Below are 21,984 nucleotides of genomic sequence, written 5' to 3' on the forward strand. Positions count from 1 at the left end.
ACGCCAATATGCCTGCCCGTGCCATTCTGTCGACGTACATTGTCGTGCGCTGGTCGGGAAGTGGTTAATAATTATGCAATGTATTCAATTGCAGTGAAAATAATACATTTGGAATAGGTGATCGTGTGTTTGCTGTGTGTATACAAACTATTTTTTTTGCAATACTAGCACATCAACCTAATATAGTGGTCAGGTGTTAATAACGGATGTCCCTATGTACTGTATACATCCTTTGTTCAGGGGTAGTCAGAATGTAAAATCATTGTAGTAACATACAGAAATGCTTTAAACTAGGGATGAGCCGAACACCCCCCGGTTCGGTTTGCATCAGAACTTTCGAACGGACCGCAAATTCGTACGAACATTAGAACCCCATTGAAGTCTATAGGACTCGAACATTTGAAATAAAAAGTGCTCATTTGAATGGCTAATATGCAAGATACTGTCCTAAAAAGGGTTTGGGGACCTGGCTCCTGCCCCAGGGGACATGGGTCAATGCCTAAAATGTTTTTAAAAATGGGCGTTTTGGCGGGAGCACTGATTTTAATGACGATTAAAGTGGAAAAAAATGTGAAATATTCCTTTAAATATGGTGCCTGTGGGGTGTCTGTAGTATGCCTGTGAAGTGCCACGTGTTTCCTGTGTTTAGAACAGTCCCTGCACAAAATGACATTAAACGGAAATAACATCATTTAAAACTGCTTGCGGTTTTAATGTTATATCTGGTTCCGGCAATATGGATTAAAATCATTGAGAAAAATGGCATGGGTAGCCCTCCCTGCCCATTACCAGCCCCTTTGGATCTTGTACGGATATTAAGGGGAACCCCGTACCCATATTAAAAAAAGGAAAGACGTGGGGACACCAGGCCCTATTTACTCAGAACAGCAGTATACAGGCGATGCAAACAAGACAGGGACTGTGTAGGTTTGTTGTGTTAAGTAGAATCTGTTTGTAATTTTCAACTGGTACATTTTTAAAGTGTAGCTCCAGTCAAAAAATCTATTTTTAAGCTTTTTGGAAAACATAGGGAAGGGTTATCACCCCTGTATAATTTGTTTTGTCGTCCATCTTTTTTCATCTCACTTGCTGTTGTTGTCTCCTTCCGTTTGCAAGTAGCAGATGTTTGTAAGTTGGATGTTTGAAAGTAGGGGCCTGCCCTATATGCTCTGCAGAAATGGCGGAACAAGGTGTTGGTGTTGTCACAACATTGTAAGCCCTCAAAGTGACTCTTGGTGGGCGCTGGAGCGCCTTGCTGTGAACGATTATATCAAGAATTGTAATTACATGCCATTGTTGAACAGTGGTAGAAAAATTGACCTTTGGTGGTTGTGGTGCTGGTGCCACAACACTAAAAGTCCTCACAGTTACTCTGGGTGGGCACAGGAACGGGCCCTCCTGTGAACTATTATATCAAGAATTGTAATTGCATGCCCCTGTTAAACAGGGGCTGAAAAATTGGGCCTTAGGCACTGGTGCTGGTGCCACCACACTGCAACCTCTCCCATGTACTCTAGTTGTGGTGCAGGAATGAGCCCTGCTGCAAAGTATTGCATCAAAAATTGTAATTAAACGCCCCTGTTAAACAGGGGCTGTAAAATTGGGCTGGTGGCATCACCCAGAATCAAAAATGTTCTTCCAACATATCAGCGGAGGAGGAAGAGGATAGACAATCAACATAACAGGACAGTCACTCAGCATCAGCATAGGTAGTCTTGAAGGGATGTGATATTTCAAAAAAAATTATTCGGTTACATCAGCTTCAGGTGCTTGGTAGCTGTGGGTGATCCAAGACTGATTCATCTTGATGAAGGTCAGTCGATCAACTGAGTCGGTGGACAGGCGCACCCTGTGATCGGTAACAAAGCCACCAGCAGCACTGAAGGTGCGTTCCGAAAGAACGCTGGATGCAGGACAGGCCAGTAGCTCAATTGCATACTGTGCAAGCTCTGGCCAGTGATCCATCCTCAAGACCCAGTAAGCCAGAGGATTTTCGGTGGGAAAGGTGTCCAAGTCTGACCTTGCCCGTAGGTATTCCTGCACCATGTAAATCAGACGCTGGCGATGGTTGCTGGAACCGATCATACCTTGGGGCTGCGGACTAAAAAATTGTCTGAACGCATCGGTCAGACGGCCACCTTCTCCACCGCTCCTTCTGACCGATGCCTCAGCAACACGTTGTCCAGGACCAGGAGTTTGTAACCTCCCAGTCTCTGGGAACGCGTTGCACAGACCTTTCTGCAAGGCCTCCCGGAGATGTCTCATCCTCTGCTCCCTCTGCGACGTCAAGATAAGGTCGGCAACCTTACCCTTGTACCGTGGATCAAGGAGAGTGGCCAGCCAGTAATGGTCCCTCTCCTTGATCCGAAGAATATGAGGATCCTTCCGCAAGCTTTGCGTGATCAGGGAGGCCATGCAGCGTAGGGTAGCTGAGGCATTCGGTCCGGAGTCCTCTGGGTCACTAATGACAACATGATCCGCAGCTACCTCCTCCCAGCCACGTACAAGTCCACGGGTTTCTTGGGACTGTAAATCACCCCTACAAGACTGCTGCTGCTGCTGATGCTGAGTGCCAGCCTCCACCTCCATGCTGACACAATCATCCTCCTCCTCCTCCTCCTCCTCCTCATCCTCTTCCTGTGTGATGGATGGCACAGCAGGAACACTGTCTGGATAAAGGGGACCTTGAGAGGCAAGGAAGTCCTCCTGCCTCAAGTGCCCTGTCCATTATTCCATGCAGCGTATGCTCCAAGAGGTGGACAAGAGGTACAGTGTCACTGATGCATGCACTGTCACTGCTCACCATCCTTGTGGCCTCCTAAAACGGTGACAGGACAGTGCATGCATCCCTTATCATGCCCCACTGGCGTGGTGAGAAAAAACCGAGCTCCCCTGACCCTGTCCTGGTGCCATAGTCGCACAGGTACTCATTGATGGCCCTCTGCTGCATGTGCAGCCACTGCAGCATGGCCAACGTTGAGTTCCACCTGGTGGGCATGTCACATATAAGTCGGTTCTTGGGCAGGTTCAACTACTTTTGGAGCCCAGCCAGCCGAGCACAGGCATTAAATGATCGGCGGAAATGCACACAGACTTTCCTGGCCTGCTTCAGGACATCCTGTAAGCCCGGGTACCTGCCCAAGAACCGCTGCACCACCAGGTTAAGGACGTGAGCCACACAGGGCACATGGGTCAGTTGTCCTTGTCGGAGGGCGGAGAGGAGGTTGGTGCCATTGTCGAAAACCACCATTCCTGGCTTAAGCTGGCGTGGCATCAACCACCTCTCGGCCTGCCCCTGCAGAGCTGACAAAACATCTGCCGCAGTGTGGCTCCTGTCCCCCAAACAAACCAGCGCAAGCACGGCATGGCATCGTATTGCCTGCGTACTTGCGTAGCCCCTGGAACGCCTACGGAGCACCGCTGATTCTGAGGACCGAGCACTGGAAGAGGCCATGGAGGAAGAAGAAGAGGAGGGGGTGGAGGAGAGAGGTGTGTCACAACCAATAGTAGCATTTTGGAGGTGTGGTGGCGGAACAACCTCCAACACTACTGCACCTTGTCCTGCATCCTTCCCAGCTGCCAGAAGAGTGACCCAATGGGCCGTGAAAGACAGGTAACGTCCCTGTCCATGCCTGCTGGACCATGAGTCAGCGGTAATATGCACCTTACCGCTGACCGCTCTGACTAGCGAGGCAAGGACATTGCCTTCCACATGCCGGTAGAGAGCCGGAATCGCCTTCCGTGAGAAAAAGTGGCGTTTGGGGACCTGCCACTGAGGGACCGCACATTGTACAAACTCACGGAAGGGGGCAGAGTCTACCAACTGAAAAGGCAGCAGTTGAAGTGCTAGCAATTTAGCCAAGCTAGCATTCAACCTCTGGGCATGTGGATGGCTGGGAGTGAACTTCTTTCGACGGTCCAGCAGCTGGGGCAGGGACATTTGCCTGCTATAATCGGACGTGGGTGTACTGCTAGCAGAGTGCCCGGAAGCACTTGGCTGTGACACACCTAATTCTACACCTTCATTCCTCTCAGAGCAGGTTTCAGAGAGGACTGAAGGTCTGGGGTTGGAGATGCCAGCTGATGAGGAGCAAGGAGAGGTCCGCTTTGTTTTTTGGTGTGGGTCTTTGAGGTACGCTTGCCAACGAGCTGCATGGCAGGTCAACATATGTCTGGTCAAGCATGTGGTGCCCAAGCGGCTGATGTTTTGGCCACGCGAGATACGCTTGAGACATATGTTGCAAATAGCAGCAGTGCGATCTGATGCACTCGTCTCAAAAAAGGCCCACACCAAAGAACTTTTAGAATAACGCGCAGAGGCAGCGCCCTGCACAGGCAGAGCTCTGTGGTGTGATTCAGTCGGTGTGCTGCCCCTAAGCTGGCCCCCGGAGGGCATCCTGCCTCCTTGGACATGTGCCTCCTCCTCCTCCCTCCTATCAGGCACCCACGTGGAGTCAGTGCCCTCATCATTCCCTCCCTCTTCATCGCTGGAGCAAACCTGGCAGTATGCTGCAGCTTGTGGAACATGACTGCCAGATTGCTGTCCTTCTTGAGCATCCCCTCTCTCTGCGCTCACGCTACTGCCTTCCTCTAGCTGAGTATCATCATCAGAGCCTACAAAACACTGGGAATCCTCCTGGAGCATGTACCCGACACTGTGCTCAAAGAGTTCAGGAGACTCCTCAGGAGGACGTGGTGGGTCTAGGGAAGGAGTCACTGATGATGACATTGAGAGGCGGGAAGACGATGGGTTGGCAGCTGCTTTGCTAGTACCCTGAGCCTGGGTGAGAGAGGATGAGGAGGATGAAGAGGGCTTGGTCATCCACTCTACCAAGTCTAAGGCATGTTGCGGCTCAACATGTCCAGCTGCCGAAAAGAAGGACAAGCGTGTCCCATGGCCACGTGCTGATAATGACGATGCACCGCGTCCACGACCAGCACTGTTGTCTCTAGACACAGAGCCTGCTTGCCCTCTTTTATCGGCTCGTGTCTGTCTGCCTCTCCTTGTTGGCCTTCCAGACATGGTAATGGCCTGAAGGGAGATGGGAAAACCAGAAATTGGGTAGTGTATATTGTGCTGGAGGCACACACAACTTCCACTAACTCCTGCAGATGGCTCAATTAGAGAAGAGCTATGTAGGTGGATATAACGGTGTATACTGCGTTCAGAGCACGCAGACAGCACGCACAATCTCCTACAACTGACTGCAAGCTTTATTTAAGAAGAGCAAGATAGCTAGCTATATAGGTGGATATAACCGTGTATACTGCGGTCAGGGCACGCAGACAGCACGCACAATCTCCTACAACTGACTGCAAGCTCTATTAAAAAAAGAGAAATATAGCTAGCTATATAGGTGAGGTGAATATAGCGGTGTATACTGCGGTCAGGGCACGCAGACAACAACCATTACAGAAGAGCAAGAACGCAAAATCGGCCCATAATAAATGGTGTATACTGTTTTGAAGGTACACAGAACACCCACTAACTCCTACAGACGCCAATACACTACACAAGGCCGCCGCGCTGGCGGCCTTATATAGTGTGGGGCGTGTACTACACAGCCTGAGCTATGATTGGCCACAGGCATCCTGCCTGTGGCCAATCATGGCTCTCCTTGCTGTCGGCGCTGTGATTGGCCAAGCATGCGGGGTCACAGTGCATGCTTGGCCAATCATGAGCCAGCAATGCACTGCGGTGGCGTAGTGCATTGTGGGCCGTGAGCGCCACACGAATTTGGCACGAACAGCCCATAACATTCGGTATTCGCCAAACGGGCGAACAGCCAATGTTTGAGTTGAATGTATGTTCGACTCGAACACGAAGCTCATCCCTAGTGAACAGTGTAGTGGACAGTATAGTGTAGTGATCAGTGTAGTGGTCAGTATAGTGTAGCGGACAGTATAGTGGTCAGTGTAGTGGACAGTATAGTAGTCAGTATAGTGGACAGTGTAATGTAGGACAGTATAGTATAGTGGTCAGTGTAGTGGACAGTGTAGTGCAGTGGACAGTATAGTGGTCAGTGTAGTGTAGTGGACAGTATAGTGGTCAGTATAGTATAGTGGACAGTGTAGTGGACAGTATAGTATAGTGGTCACTGTAGTGTGTAATGGTCAGTAAAGGAATTAATCAAGTAGGTTAGTGTAGTGGTCAGTATAGGAATCAGGTAGGTCACTGCTATTGTATTTGAAGGGACTCGAGGAGTGCTAAAAGTCCGCAGGTTAGGGGGTGCAAATTACTTGCCTTGACCTGGGTGCTGACAACCCATGCTACTCCACTGCCGCCCAGTAGATGGCTCACTGCGGGTCGATCAACCAGGGACAGTGGGGAGACAGACGACTGACCAGCTGAGATCTGGAAACTGGGTAGGTAGCAGGTGGATAGCAGCACGTAACAGACCGATAAGCAGCTACCATGGTGGGGGCACAAATCAGCTTTAACACGGAAATTCAGGCTCACTTATATTCGCTCGGGGGGAATGCCTAGGAGCTCACAGCATCACGCTGCTGCTTGGCGCCATGTAGTAACTCCGCCCCTCCGTCATCTGCACTTCTTTCTGATGAATATGTGCAGCTGGAAATATCCCCTACTTTGAGACATATGAAGGGTGGTACAGAGAATTCACTTGGAGGAACAAATCAAATATCTGCACTGTATCTCCCACCTGCAAGCTTAGTTCTTCATTTTTTTTTGCTTGAAAGTTGTAGATGGCCACTCCGAACCTCTCTCTCCTGCTGGAGTGCTGTTTTTCTTGGTTAACGTCTGGTTTAAACTTATGTTAAAAGAGAACTATGTCCCAACCTTTTTTGGCCTTAGTTCTCTTTTTGTTCACAAGGTGACATATAGTATGTTCTCCTGTGACAAAAAAACTCATGTGCATGTGGCGGGCCATTGCCCACTATATCCTGCCAGTGCAGATCAATGCTGCAGCCGGTACAAATCCTGACAATACTGTCGAGATCCACCCTGCCACCTGATTGACAACTGCTCTGGCTCACTAGAGCCAGAGCCATCTGTGCCCGCCCCCTCCCTGTCTGTTCTTCCATTCAGCACTAGAGAATTGGAAAGGGGGGGATCCCTGTGGGGGTGGCAAAACTATGCATATGAAGTAAAACATGTATAATATCCACCAAATCTGCACAAACCATTAACAAATAAATCTAGTTGTATGTATGATTTAATCACGAGGTGCTAAGTTGTTGTGGTTTGACAATATATACTGCTCAATATCTCTGCAACTATACCAGCAAAAACCCGGCAGAAGCAAATGGTGTGTTTGTTTTTAAGATTCAGCAATGTGGGGTGGAAAGTGGGCGGGGTTTCAGCAACTATAACGCACAATATCTCCGCAACCAAAGCGGCACAAACGTTTATTTTTGCAGCACAAACCAGCACAAACACGGCACAAACGAATGGCACGTTTGTTTTTCAAATTCAGCAACGTGGGGTGCAAAGTGGGCGGGGTTTCAGCAACTATAACGCACAATATCTCCGCAACCTAAACGGCACAAACGTTTATTTTTGCAGCACAAACCAGCACAAGCGCGGCACAAATGAATGGCGCGTTTGTTTTTCAAATTCGATAACGTGGGGTGCAAAGTGGGCGGGGTTTCAGCAACTATAACGCCCAATATCTCCGCAACCAAAGCGGCACAAACGTTTATTTTTGCAGCACAAAACAGCACAAACGCGGCATAAACGAATGGCGCGTTTGTTTTTCAAATTCAGTAACGTGGGGTGCAAAGTGGGCGGGGTTTCAGCAACTATAACGCACAATATCTCCGCAACCAAAGCGGCACACACGTTTATTTTTGCAGCCCAAACCAGCACAAACGCGGCACAAACGAATGGCACGTTTGTTTTTCAAATTCAGCAGCGTGGGGTGCAAAGTGGGCGGGGCTTGCATTAAATTGAATGTTTAATATCTCAGAAACCGAACCGGCACAAACGCTAATTTTTGCGGCACAAATCAGCACAAACGCGGCACAAACTAATGGTATATTTTTATTCAGGTTTTACAAACATGGGGTACCAACTTCACACAGCTCAATTGGACATAATTAATAAATTCCTCTCCTCTATTTCCATCCCCAAATTAACGTCTACTCAACTCCAATCTTTAAACGAACCATTCACTGACACTGACATAAATAAAGCTATTGCAGTTTTACCGGTGAATAAGTCACCGGCCCAGACGGATTTAGTGCGGAGTACTATAAGGAATTTGCACACCCGCTGACCCCCCACTTAGTGCACGTCTTTAATGATGCCGCCGCATCTGCCTCTTTCCCTCCAGTGATGCTGGAGGCGATAGTTGTTACTCTGCCAAAGCCAGGGAAGAGTCCAGACACTTTACATCAATTTTGCTCCTCAACACCGATGTGAAATTGTACGCTAAATTGATAGCTCTATGCCTAGCTGAAATGATTCCCACACTTATCAACCCAGACCAAACAGGGATTACCCAAGGCAGACAGACGTCGGACACCACCCGTAGGATGATAAAAATCATTCATATGGCCGAGGGACAAAGAAGGCCTTCTCTCCTCCTGACTTTGGATGCAGAGAAGGCCTTCGATCGTATACACTGGTTATATATGACTACGGTCTTGGAGTCGTTTGGCTTTAGTGGCAGCATACTCACAGCCACCCTGGCATTATACTCTAAGTCATCGGCCAGGTTATGTGTATCCGGGGTGCTGGCCACGCCTTTTTCAATTTCAAACCTCACTAGGCAGGGATGTCCATTGTCCCCATTGATATTCAATCTGTTAATGGAACCTCTAGCTATATATGTTAGAAACCAGCCCAATATTAAAGGCTTTCCGGCTGGCGAAGGAAGCCATACTATTAGCTTATTCGCTGACGACATAATTCTGCTTTTGACAGATGTGGAGTCTTCCCTGGCTGCAGTATATGACACTTTGGCTTTATTTAACCGGGTCTCCTATTACAAGGTTAATGACAGCAAGTCCCATATACTAGGTCTAGGCATCAATCAAACAACTCAAGCTATCCTTGAGTATAAGTACCCTTATTCTTGGAACAACAAAGGGATACAATATCTGGATATTACATTAACGGCCAAGACTGGTTGGTTGAGGCAAATTACACAGAATTTCTCCATCAATTAGGGCCCAAACTACAATCCCTATCTAAAATAGAACTAACGTGGTCAGGCAGGTTGGCTGCCCTTAAAATGATAATTCTCCCTCAATTTATTTATTTGTTTCCCACACTCCCCATCCCTGTTCCTGATACCTATTTTACTAAAGCTCAATCCATAATAAACAATTTCTTGTGGCAAGGGAAGAAATCTAGATGTGCATTCCAACATTCCAAAAATTAAATCCATAATGGTTGGGGGAATAGGGCATATCGTCTTAAAAGACTACTACATAGCAGCTTGCCTAGCCCAAACTAGACAGTCGTTTTTCCGTAAAGCCATTGCTAGATGGCATGAACTGGAAATCCATCAATGCCCTTATAAGGAACCCATGGACCTTCTATTAGCAGCTGGATTTATGCCTAAAATCTCTCTAAGCCCTTGTACACACGTCGGACTTTCTGACAACCAAATCCGTCGGATTTTGTCCGAAACTATTGCATACACACGGTCGGACAAAGTTGTCGGAAAATCCGATTGTACATAACGTGATGACGTTATTTCGTTAAGACGGTACTACGTTCAGGCTAGTAGCCAATAGCTTTGGTCTAGGAATTTGATCTGAGCATGCGTGGCACTTTGTCCGTCGGAGTAGGCTACACATGATCGGAGTATGTCCGATCAGAGCATTTTGTCGGAAAATTTTACCGGCAAGTTGGAAAAGTTGGTCCGTCGGATATTCCGACAGAAACAGTCCGATGGAGACCACACACAGTCGGAATATCCGACAAAATGGTCCGATAGGACACAGTGTAAGGGCTTAGTATCTCCCCACCAATGTTAGCAACTATTGGGGCTTGGAAAACCCTTTTGCACACTCCAATAGGTGATACCCCCTCCAAATCCATTCCACTACCTATATCTAGTTTACAACTCCTGATTCCTGAACCTGAAAATCAGACACTGGTCATCCAAAGGTATAGACAAAGTCACTGATTTAAAAGTTTAAAAGTAGGCCCAGCAACGAAAACCTTCAGGGCATTACAATTGAAATTTGGATTGCAATCGGATGATATATTTACCTACAACCAAATTTCAAATGTTACTTTCATCTCTCCATGACTCATCCACTGTCATACCTTGGAAAGCTTATCTCTATTTTACTAATCCTATCACATCCATCAAAGGAATATCGTTAATGTATAGTATAGTAAACTACATCAGAAAACAATGTTTATCAAAACCCCTACTATGAGATTGTGGGAATTAGATCTGTCAAAAATGTACACTAATGATCAATGGCGTATAGCAATCTCATCCACCTATGAAACCACCAAAAGCGCCAACTTGTGGGAACTATACCAGAAGTTGCTGCTTAGATGTTACTTAACGCCCACACGGATTGCCAGTTTTACCCCACAAGCCTTGCCAATGTGTTGGAGGAATTGTGGTGCTAGAGGTATGTTAATCCACATTTTCTTGGAATGCCCAATGATCCGTTCCCTCTGGACTTCTATATTTAAATTAATAACCGATATTACAAATGTCACTATTCATCCGAACCCAGGCCTAGCCATTCTATCCCTAGTAATAGACAATACACCTCCCCGATTAAGGAAAATTATAACCCATATCCTGCTAAGCGTTAGACTAGAGATAGCCAGAGGTTGGAGGGTGGAAGCAGCACCTACAACTTCGGAGGTCCTCCGGACGACGCGCTTGCATATAACATATGAACTGATGTTTGCATCAACACAGGGTAAATACAGAGAGGCCTACCAGGACTGGGAACCGTGGTTGGACTGGCACATAAGAAATAAAATTGAATGGATTGTAACAAATTGATGGCTTATAGTTGCTTAAATAGCTAAACTGAAGTACTGGGTATCCAGGAGGAAGGGCGAAGACACGGCAATACTCAAAGGGGGGCCGGGTCTCCCCTACTAGAGCGCAGTTAGATCCCCGATGGGGCGCATGGTGGGGGGTCCGGGTGCCTAATCTGATGGGAATTATGCCCAAAATTCTGGTTGTGACCCGGTTGCTTATGTGTTTATGTGTCACTATGCATATAATGTAGCTAACTAGCATAAATAAGAGATATATGGTGATCCTCAACTCCCATAGAGGAGACACTCTCACTTGAGATACTGAAGCATAGATTTGAGATGGTTGTGTGACATATCATAGGTATGTTAAGTAATGTATCATAACTGAATCCATGTTGTAAATCATATGTTTGATACACTTGTGGAAATTTTCAATAAAAATGTATTGTTAAAAAAATTGCATTCGTCCAAAAATCCAAATGAATTACGGTCGAATCTGTCATTGAAGGCTTATGGTGTCTGTTGAATGTTTAAAGAAAATTCAACGGAGCAGCAAAACTCACTGTATGATGCTGCAATCATACATTCCCGGTCGAATATTTTGACTACAAGCTATAGTAGGATTCTAATGTTGTACGTCTTCTATGGGTTTTTTTTAAGGCTATTTGCATTGCACACAGGTTATTAGCATTAAGAAAAAAAAATTAAGAAAAAAAATGCGTGGGGGTCCCCCAAACTTCAATACCAGGCCCTTCAGGTCTGGCATGGATTTTAAGGGGAACCCTGCACCAAAAAAATGGCATGGGGGTCCCCCTCAAAATCCATACCAGACCCTTATCCGAGAACACAACCTGGCAGGCCGCCCCCCTCCTGAAATGTACCAGGCCACATGGCCTCAACATTGGGAGGATGCTTTGTCGGTAGTCAAAGCGTATCAGAGGAAGAAGAGGATCGGAGGAAGAAGAAGATGATGGAGGAAGAAACCGAAGGATGAAGAAAGGAAGAAGACCAGAAGAAAGAAGACTTTAATAAAGGACTTGTCAAAGACCGACTCCTGTCATTTTTAACACTTTTGTCACTTTTTTGGTGAAATGGTAGGGGTACTTTTGTACCCTCTTACCATTTCACACAGGGGGGAGGCCGGGATCTGGGGGTCCCCTTGTTAAAGGGGGCTTCCAGATTCTGATAAGCCCCCCATCCACAGACCCCTACAACCACCGGCCAGGGTTGTGGGGATGAGGCCCTTGTCCTCATCAACATGGGGACAAGATGCTTTAAGGGGCTATCCCCAAAGCATCCTTCCAGTGTTGAGGGTATGTGGCCTGGTACGGTTCAGGAGGGGGGCACTCTTTCGTCCCCCCCTCTTTTCCTGCGGCCTGCCAGGTTGCGTGCTCGGATAAGGGTCTGGTATGGATCTTGAGGGGGACCCCATGCCATTTTTTTTTTTTTTGGCGTGGGGTTCCCCTTAATAGCCATACCAGAAGGGACTGGTATGCTCTTGAAGGGAAAACCATGCCGTTTTTTTTTTTTTTTTTACATTAAAGTCGTGTTGTAAGTCACGCTGTGATTCACACTCAAGTCATGTCCAAGTTGCCTCCCAAAGTTGCGCTGGAAGTCGTGTTGCCCCTGTGTGAATGAATGGACTGTTATGATACAAGCTCAATAGACACAGATTGTTATTGTCAGAGTCACGTTGAATCTCCTATCTGTATCGAACTGTGTCAAAACTAAAATAAAGTATTTATTTATGTTGGATCTTTGGTTTTTTGTATTCTGTGCGTTCGTTATCGTTTGTCAAAACGATAACGAAAATAGCTGAAATTCGGACGAAAATGCATTCGGACGAAACGAATGCACATGTCTAGTAATTACTACACCTTTGAGTTCCCTGATGTACATCAAAGAAAAGGATTTTACAGGTAAGCTGTTTTGCAAATTCTGAAAGCTCTAAGGCGGGGGTGTCCAAACTTTTTTCAGAGGGCCAGATTTGATGAAGTGAACTTGCGTAAGGGCCGACCATTTTCCCTGATGTTCTTTGCATCATTAAAATTTGGTCTGTGTGTTAGTTCGAAGCACTAATACATTTCCCAACAAGAATTAATTTGCCTTTGTGGCTGTGTGTGAGTAAAGAGATGATCTCGGGCGTGTTATTAAGATATGCCGTATTTATTGGCGTTTTACAGAGGCCGCCGTGTAAACAGCAAATACTCCTGTGTGCACGGCACTCGTCCCGCCTCCTCCCTGTCCCCTCCAAGGCATCTGGACATATATATCTTTTGTGGCCTTTGCACTGAGAGATCATTGGGGGCCACAAAAGATCTATATGTCCAAATAACCAGGCGGGCCGTTCAAATCCAGAACGAGGGCCAGAGTTTGGACATGCCTGCTCTACAGGGAAAAATAAAAACCTTCAGATATTTGGAGAAATTTAGATATTTACACTTTTGTGTCTGTTCGATTTTCACCATTTCACAAAAAGGTGCAATTTAAAAGTTACAATTATTTGTTATTTATTAACTCAATACAGGTTAAGCTTTCATATTTAGTGGATTTTTAGCAAAAAAAAAAAAATTAACAAACATCGTTATGAAAAATATTTGCGCAAATATTGTAGGACCTAAAAAAACAGTAGCACCTTCTTTTTATTCTACTAGTCATGTGCTTTCAGAAAATATATGGTTTGGGGGTCTTTTAGCTGTAAGTGAAAAATAAAAAAGCAGAGGAAAAAGTGCAAAAATGGTCTTGCCACCTGAGTGTAAAAATGGAGCACAGGGCCTGGCAGCAAAATGGTTAAAGTGATAAAGTCTCTTTTTTTTTCTTAAATAGCAAACATGTTATACTTACCTGCCCTGTGCAGTGGTCCCCATAGCAGCTTGCTATGGGCACACTCGATCTGAGCCGTAGCTCCTTGTGTCCATTCAGACATGGAGCCCCAGCTAGGCCCCGCCCCCTCTCTTCTCATTCGCTCAATGACTTTGATTGACAGCAGTGGGAGCCAATGGTGCTCCGCTGCTGTCTCAGCCAATGAGGAGGAGAGTCCTGGGCAGCCGAGTCTCTCGTGCAGCATTGCTGGTTAGACAAGGGCTCAGGTAGGTATTGGGGGTGCTGAATGGGGCTGCTGCACACAGCAGGCTTTTTATCTTAATGCATAGAAGTTAAAAAAAAAAAAACCTTCTGTCTTTACAATCACTTTAAGGGCCAGTTTACATCACATGCAGTCCAGTGCGTTTTTTTTCTGCATCAAAAACGAATGGAAAATAGGTTATATGTTTTCCAATGACATAGTTCACAGTTCCAGTTACAGAAAAAAAGTAGAACATGCTGAATTTTCTCTTATATTCACTGACCGACACAGCTCTTCTCTGTAACTAAATGGGTTGTATAGCCTGCCATTAGGAGAAACGAGGCAAAATTGTTACACAGTAAACAGAACTTCAATCCCGCCCCAGGGGGGCGGGCCCCGTGCTATCATCCCTTCCCGCTGCTCCTAGCAGCTTCAGTTTTTGTTTTGCCTAGCAAGGAGAATGACCTAGGAAACCCTGCGGGCCTCTTGGTCCATATTTTTTCTACAGGTTTGCTGCTTTTTGCGCAAGATGAAAGATCCTGTGATCTTCTATCAACTGCGGGCTGGGTGACAGGCTGGTTAATGATATCCTTGTAGTCTCCCCAGTCCAGCCATCGAGCGTGAGCAGGCCGCAGCTAAGGCTCGGCAGGCCACGACATGCCTCAGCTCCAGAGGTGGTCAGTGAGCTTCAATGCTCCGGGGTATACATATTACCGGGCTACTGATGTCTGGATCACAGTATACCAAGGCCAGCAGCCACCCTGTAACTGCGCAGGAGTGGGTCTGTGATGGAATGTCTCCCAGCTCTTCAGGACTGGTAAGTACGACTCTTCCTGCTTCGGCGGGGTGAGCAGCTGGGCATTCCCTGGGGGGTTGATTCGGGGGCCACCTCACCTCCCTATCTTCTCTCCCAAGTCCCTATCACCCCTCCTTCCCCCCTCTGAGGGGGGTGGCTGCATGTGCTGCGGGCAGTGTGTGTATAAGGGGTCTCTGTTTCTCACCTGTGGGGGTCTGTGCGACTGGCATTGGTCCTGGTCCAGGTCTGGGGGTCCCAAAACATGTTTATGGAGGTTGTTCTGACTGTTAGCAAGCAGCACGTTTTTATTTTTTGCTCTGTCGCCGCATGGTGCTGTTCCAGCAGCCATCTTGGATTTGGGAAAGCTATAAATTCCCCTGGTGAGCTTCAGTAGCCATTTTCTTTAGGATTCCTATTGATTACATTGGCAGCCATTTACTTAAAGCTTGAGCGTTTTTTTCACCGCTGGCCTCTTGTGGCAGCATTGCTGCTTCCTGTATCCACTGTGTGTGTGCAGGATGCTGGATGGCTCTTTGCTGAACACTGAAGCTGCTCTGCAGATCGTTGCACCTCTGGTGGGAGCTGCTGCTGCTGACACAGTTTTCTCCTCTCTGCAACTGGGAACCTCCTAGGGACTACAGGCACTGCTGTGCCTCGTCACTATCACAGAATGCCCCAGGGTGGTGAGTCTAGCGCTAAGTAACCCTCCACCCTCCCCACGCGGCGGCATCAGGAGGGTGGCACCTTCACTGTCTTAATTCCCCTTGCAGGTGGCAGACAGGCTAGGGTCAGAATGGCTTCAGAAACTGGTGTTTCTTCCCCCGACATCCAGGCTATAGCAACCGGGTCACCTGCAGTTAACGTGGTGCGCATGGACACCCTGACGGTGGTCCTTGACTCCTATGTTGCTAAGATAGAGGTGGCACATGGCAGGAAAGGTGCATGTAAGAGGCCCCTGCCCCCCCCCCCCCCCGGTCCTCTGGGGAGAGCTCTGATGCAGACTTGGGCCCGGCTGCGGCTGAAGACCCCAGTTCTGACCTATCAGATGTGGCTGACCAGGACCATTCGGACAGTGAGGATGATTCCGGTTCCGAACGCAACAAGGTGCTTGTTGGAGCACCTATCACAGCTGTGCGTGATGCTCTGAAGATTCAGGAGCCAGCGGATTCCTCTGCTGATGTACCGGTCCCTTTTGGGTCCCGCAAGCCAGCACGTTCACCTAAGGTGTTCACGTATTTGACTTATTTTGACAAATTCATCTACAGGGAATGGGGTTGCCCGCGACGGATATTTTCTGTCGCCAAATATTTAGTAGTGCGTTACCCCTTTGAGGAAAGCCTTCTCAAAAAGTGGTCGGCTCCTCTGGTTGTGGACCCCTCAGTATCTAGGTTAAATAAAGTAACCACGATCCCGGTTGAGGGGACTCCTGCATTCAAGGATCCCACGGACAGGAAGGCCGAAGCAGTGGCCTTGTTTACGGTTGTGGGGTCAACCGTGCGACCTGTACTGGCATCCACACTGGTGTCGCAGACACTGACTGAGTGGGCAAAACTTTTGCACTGCGAATTGGGAGAGCAGAATGGCTCCCCTGTCTGCGGGGAACTAGCAGACCAACTAGTGCATGGCCTTAAGTACATTTGCGACGTGGCCCTGGATACTCTCCCTCTGCTATCCATGGCCTCAGTGTCAGCCGTGGTGCTGAGGCTCCTCATTTGGCTGAAATGCTGGTCTGCTGACCAGGCATCCAAGAAAGCCCTGACGTATCTTCCCTTCATTGGCGAACGGCTCTTTGGAGCCTCGTTGGATGACATTATTAAAAATGCCACGGGTGGTAAGAGTACACTACTCCCACAGGCCAGGAAGGCTAAGGAGCCACGCCGCAGGCAAGGGCCCTCCTTTTCCGCGGCTTTTTTGTCCACCTGGTGCTTCGGCGAAATTACCCCAGCCCGGCAGGACGCCCACGGACAGTCAGAAGCGTCCCTGGAACCGCAAGCCTAACAAGCCTGCGAACAAAAGTGTTACCGCATGAAGGTTTGCCCACACCCATGTCTCGGGTGGGGGTCGTCTTCGGGAGTTTGCAGCCCGTTGGACCTCCTGGTTATCAGACCAATGGGTCTGCGATCTGATTTCCACAGGTTACAAGATAGAGTTTCTCTCTTGGCCGCCAAACAGATTCTTTCCCTCCAGCATACCCATGTCCCCGGTTCGCCGGGAGGCCCTGTTAGGGGTGGTGAGGGACTTGCTGAATCAGGGGGTGATTGTACCGGTTCCGAAATCGGAACGCTTCCAGGGGTTCTACTGAAATCTGTTTGTGGTCCCCAAGAAGGAAGGGCTACGTCCAATATTGGACCTAAAAGCCCTAAATCACTTTGTAAAAGTGCAGAGGTTCAGAATGGAATCAGTTCGCTCATTAGTCCATCAAGGGGACTTCCTGGCGTCCTTGGACATTCAGGATGCCTACCTGCACATACCCATATGCCTTCGGCATCAAAAGTTTCTGTGTTTGGCAGTCGGGGAAGCCCACTACCAGTTTGTGGCTCTTCCTTTTGGTCTGGCATCAGCCCCCCGAGTCTTTACCAAAGTACTGGCTCCAGTGTTGGCGTTGTTGAGACAACACGGGATCGCGATCCTGGGTTACCTAGATGATCTCCTCCTGAGAGTTTCTTCCGCCTCAGAATTAGAGGAGGATGTGGTGATCACCTTGCAGTCCCTGAAAGCATTTGGGTGGCTATTGAACCTAAAGAAGTCGGTGGTGTTACCGACTCAGCGTCTGGAGTACCTGGGGTTACTATTGGACTCCAGGGAAGCAAGGGTTTTTCTCCCCTCAGGCAAATTGCTGATTCTCAGATCCGCAGTAAAACTACTGATGAACCGCAAGTGGTCATCACTCCACTTTTGCATGCGGGTGCTGGGGCTCATGGTAGCCTCCTTCGAGGCAGTACCGTATGCCCAGTTCCACACCAGAGTCCTGCAGAAGGAGATCTTGACAAAATGGGACAAATCTCCATTGTCCCTGGATCGGCAGGGACTCCCTGATCTGGTGGTTGAGGTCCCCGGTGACTCAGTCCGGAAAATCGTTCCTTGCTCTGAAATAGAAGGTGGTCACTACGGATGCCAGTTTGTCCGGCTGTGGTGGAGTGATGGGGATTCAGTCAGGTTTAGGGCCTCTGGTCGAAGGAAGAATCCAAGTTGCCGATCAATCTGCTCGAATTGAGAGCGATCAGGCTGTGCCTCCACACGTGGTTGACGTGTCTTCAAGGGCATCCGACCGGGATACAGTCAGACAACGCCACGGCTGTGGCATACATAAATCACCAAGGGGGAACAAGATGCTCAGCCACTGCTCGGGAGGTCGCTCACATACTTCGGTGGGCAGAGCGACACGTTCCGGCCCTGTCTGCCATTTACATCCCGGGGGTGGAAAATTGGCAGGCGGACTATCTGAGTAGACAGATGCTGGACCCAGGAGAATGGGCATTGCATCCAGAGATATTTAGGCTGCTGTGCCTGAAATGGGCAGATGTGGATCTATTGGCCTCCCGGCTCAATCGGAAGGTGCTGAGATTTGTGTCCAGGACAAGAGATCCATGGGCAGACACCTCAGACGCGCTGGTGGCTCTGTGGGATCAGTACCAGCTGATCTACACAGAGTGGAAGCCGAGGGAATTCCAGTACTCCTGATTGCCCCAGATTGGCCTCAGTGGGCCTGGTACGCAGACCTGGTGCGCCTGGTGGCAGACGCTCCCTGGCAACTGCCGTTGAGAGAGGACCTCCTATCTCAAAGTCCAATCCTTCACCCTGCTTTACCATCGCTGGCTTTAATGACCTGGCTATTGAAAGCCAGGTATTGAGGAACCGGGGGCTGTCAACTATGCTGAGGGCGCAAAAACCTTCTTCCAGGAAGATATACCATCGTATTTGGAAGGCCTACATCAACATGTGTGAGAAGAAAGGGTGGCATCTGCGCTCCTTCTCTATATCCAGAATCCTGCTGTTTTTTCAGCAAGGTGTAGACCAGAGGTTGGCATTGAGCACCATCAAGGGGCAGATTTCAACTCTGGCTGTCTTTTTTCAAAGACCCCTGGCATCTCATTCATTAGTGAGTACCTTTGTGCAGGGGGTGCGACATGTAGTTCCTCTGGTGCTTCCTCCGTTACCTCCGTGGGATTTGAACCTGGTGTTGTCAGCGCTTCAGAAGCCGCCGTTTGAGAATATCAGGGAGATTCTCTTGTTGACCCTTTCACAGAAGGTGGTCTTTCTAGTGGTCATCACATCGGCCAGGAGGGTTTCTGGAATTGGTGGCCTTGTCCTGCAAGTCGCCTTTTCTGGTCATCCACAGGGATAAGGTGGTGTTGCGTCTGCAACCGTCCTTTCTACCGAAGGTGGTTTTGGCTTTTCATATCAATGAGGACATTGTATTACCATCGTTGCGTCCCAAGCCGAAGCACCCCAAAGAGGTGGCCCTTCACTCTCTCGATGTGGTTAGAGGTCTGAAGGTGTACGTGTCTACCACGGCTCCCTTTCGGAAGTCAGACTCACTGTTAATTTCGGTGGCTGGTCCAAAGAAAGGCACGGCAGTCTCGTGGGCCACCATTTCCAGGTGGATCAGACAGATTGTAGTCCAAGCCTACACCTTGACGTTTTGCAGGCGGCCCTGTAGTTCCAATTAAATTTTTCCTGGTTTTTCGATAAAAATGCAGTACTGTTTTGGTTAATGCACTGTTGCATTACTTCTGCAATGTTGCGGTCTTGGGGATCACTCCTGTTTGAAGAAACCCGGTTATATAGTGGTGTTTTTCCACACACTGCTGTTTTTTTGTGGGTTTAGTTTCACTAGTTCCCACTTGCCATGGTGGATGACGTGTTTATGCTGTTTTTCCCACCCGTCGTTTGGCACTGCTTGGGTACGTCCAATTTTGTTACAGAGAGGAGCTGTGTCGGTCGGTGAATATAAGAGAAAATAGGATTTTTTGTACTCACCGTAAAATCCTTTTCTCTGTAATTCACCGACTGACACAGCACCCACCCCTCCTTTTTTCTACATTATACTGCTTGTTGACATACTGAAGCTGCTAGGAGCAGTGGGAAGGGTTGATAGCACGGGGCCCGCCCCCCTGAGGCGGGATTAAAGTTCTGTGTATTGTGTAATAATTTTGCCTAGTTTCTCCTAATGGCAGGCTATACAACCCATTTAGTTAGAGAGGAGCTGTGTCGGTCGGTGAATTACAGAGAAAATGATTTTATGGTGAGTACAAAAAATCCTATTTTTCCTGCACTGGACTGTACTGGAATGCTGTAAAATGCATCAAAAACACACAGAAAAGCACCTAAGCATGCCAAAAATGCACTGGCACATACATGTTCTTATTTAAGGTTAAGAAAAAAGAGAGGGGGGGGGGAATCTGCGGGCCTGCACCTGGAACACACTAACGCATCAAATACGCGCATGTAGAAAAGCATCTGGAATGCAACCGGACTGCGTTTCTATGGTGTTAACTGGCCCTAAGGTCAGTGGTTTCTCAGACAAGAATAGCCAGAGAGATAAATGAGACAGAGTTAAACAAGGGACAGGAAAATATCTTTTATAAAAAGAATAATTGGTTATCTATAATATAGTTAGTCAGATGGGAGGGAGCGGCTATAATGGACTTTAATGGTACCGTATACCAACTGACAATAGACAGTCGTGAGTAAAATATTGAAAAAAGTTAATTTACAAAAATATACATATATAACATTCTACCTTTACATATTAAAATCAATAATGATCATCAAGCAAATATTGGTTTAATCTGTTGCTCTACATGTTTTGCGGATCACATTAACAGCTTCTTCAGGAGCTTTATTTATAGTTAGGTGGTGATTAAAAGCTGATTATCACATAACTATGAGATAAAGAGAATATATATTAGTCACAATACAAGGGAGCATACATTTTTTACCATACTGGCATATTATACTAGTGTAAATAAAACGTCTGCTGTGAGTACCCTGATGATCCACTGTCTTACCAAGAGCGTCGAATTGCCAAGGACCCAAGAGAGGATGACCCACTCGGATGGCATGGGAGCCCTTCAGAAGGCACAGGGTATTAATCTATTATAAAATATATAAAAATATGTTCAAAACCATCTATATCGGTGATAAATGTAAAAATCATTAGCGTTGATCAAACGTTATATATTTTCGAATACATTTATATTTCTGTACCCTGTACCTTCTAAAGGGCTCCCGTGCCCTTCGGGGTGGGTCATACTCTCTTGGGTCCCTGGCAATTTGACGCTCTTGGTAAGACAGTGGATCATCAGGGTATCACAGCAGAGGTTTTATGTACACTAGTATAATATGTATGCTCTCTTGTATTGTGACTAATATATATTCTCTTTATCTCATAGTTATGTGATAATCAGCGTTTAATCACCACCTAATTGTATAAATAAAGCTCCTGAAAAATCTGTTAATGTGATCCACGAAACATGTAAAACAACCAGTATACAGATGGTATCCATTTTATAGTTGTCACATTACAGCGTGACTGTAGAAGTGAAACCAATATTTTCTTGATGATCACTATTGGTTTTAATATGTAAAGGCCGAATGTTATATGTGTATATTTTTGTTAATAAACTTTTTGCAATATTTTACTCAGGACTGTCTATTGTCAGTTGGTATACAGTACCATTAAAGTCCACTATAGCCTCCCCCTCCCAAATTAACTATATACTTTTGGGACGAAGGTACCACATTTAAAATTATTACTTCTATGGCACTCTTCCATAAATGGTCAATACGTTTTTTACTTATCCACTTCAATACAAGGCACTTATACACCTTCCTGCCCAGACCAATTTTCCGCTTTCATCGCTTTCGCACTTTGAGTGACAATTGCGCAGTCATTATACACTGTACCCAAACTTCATTTCTATCATTTTGTTCCCACAAATAGAGCTTTCTTTTGGTGTTACTTGATCACCTCTGGGAATTTTATTTTCTACTAAACAAACAAAAAAAAACATTTTGAATTTTTTTTTTTCTGTTACAAAACTTTGTAAATAAGTAAGTTTTCTCCTTCATTGATGGGGCTGCACTGATGGGCACTGATAAGGTGGCACTGATGATGGGCACTAATATGCGTCACTGATGGGGCACTGATGGGTGGCATGGATGGGCACTGATAGGTGGCAATGATCT

The 21,984-nt window shown here is 47.1% G+C and overlaps 1 protein-coding gene across 3 annotated transcripts in view; it reads left to right on the forward strand.

The window, feature by feature from the left end:
- NFATC3 (nuclear factor of activated T cells 3) overlaps nt 1-21,984 on the forward strand; it is a 915,828-nt gene that overhangs the window by 814,938 nt on the left and 78,906 nt on the right. The window lies entirely within an intron of this gene.

Source organism: Lithobates pipiens, unplaced genomic scaffold (assembly GCF_037356315.1).
Source record: "Lithobates pipiens isolate NorthernLeopardFrog02 unplaced genomic scaffold, aLitPip1_a1.2 Scaffold_10, whole genome shotgun sequence".
Lineage (NCBI taxonomy): Eukaryota > Metazoa > Chordata > Amphibia > Anura > Ranidae > Lithobates > Lithobates pipiens.